Source organism: Sus scrofa, chromosome 2 (genome assembly GCF_000003025.6).
Source record: "Sus scrofa isolate TJ Tabasco breed Duroc chromosome 2, Sscrofa11.1, whole genome shotgun sequence".
Lineage (NCBI taxonomy): Eukaryota > Metazoa > Chordata > Mammalia > Artiodactyla > Suidae > Sus > Sus scrofa.
Window position 1 is genome coordinate 67,722,578 of NC_010444.4, and position 934 is coordinate 67,723,511.

The following is a 934-nucleotide window of genomic DNA, read 5'->3' on the forward strand; positions in this document are numbered from 1 at the left end:
TCACTGAACACAGGGTATCCTCCCAAGAAGATTTTGTAGAGCCCTCTTGATGTCCCTGTTCCGCAGGCTGTAGATGAAGGGGTTCAGCATTGGGGTGACCACAGTGTACATCACTGAAGCAACCATACCTCTCCAGGAAGATGGCTCAGAGCTGAGATACACACCAAGACCTGTCCCATAGAACAAAGAAACCACAGACAGGTGAGACACACAGGTAGAAAATGCCTTGTATTTCCCATGAGCTGATGAGATTCTCAGGATTGAGGAGACAATTCGGGTATAGGAGCAAAGTATCCCTGAGAAGGGAACAATGCCAAGAAAGCCAGTCACCAGCTATAGCAGGATGTAATTGACCAGTGTGTCTGAGCAGGCAAGCATGAGGGCCTGAGAGAGTTCACAGTGAAAGTGTGGAATTGCCCAGCTGGAACAGAAGGACAGCCGCAACATCAGCAGACTCTGGCTCAGGGAGTATGACAAACTGATGACCCATGACACAAGAACCAGTAGACCACAGAGATGGGGGGTTCATGATGACAGTGTAGTGCAGGGGGTGACAGATGGCCACAAACCTGTCATAGGCCATCACAGTGAGAAGAAAAGTATCCATACCTCCAACAACCATGAAAAAATACACCTGTGTGATGCAGCCCACATAGCTGATGGCTTTGCTCTGTGTCTGGATGTTCACCAGCATCTTTGGGATGGTGGTGGAAGTGAAACAGATATCAGCCAAGGACAGGTTGGAGAGGAAGAAGTACATGGGGGTGTGGAGATGGGGGTCCGAGCTGATGGCCAGGATAATGAGCAGGTTCCCAAACACGGTGACCACAAACATGGACAGAAAGAGCCCAAATAAGATGGGTTGCTGCTCTGAGTCTTGAGACAGTCCCAGGAGTAAAAATTCTAAAACACTTGTTTGATTTCCTGGTTCCAT

General features: G+C 48.8%; 1 pseudogene; it reads right to left on the reverse strand.

The window, feature by feature from the left end:
- Window positions 1-934, reverse strand: LOC110259759 (annotated as a pseudogene).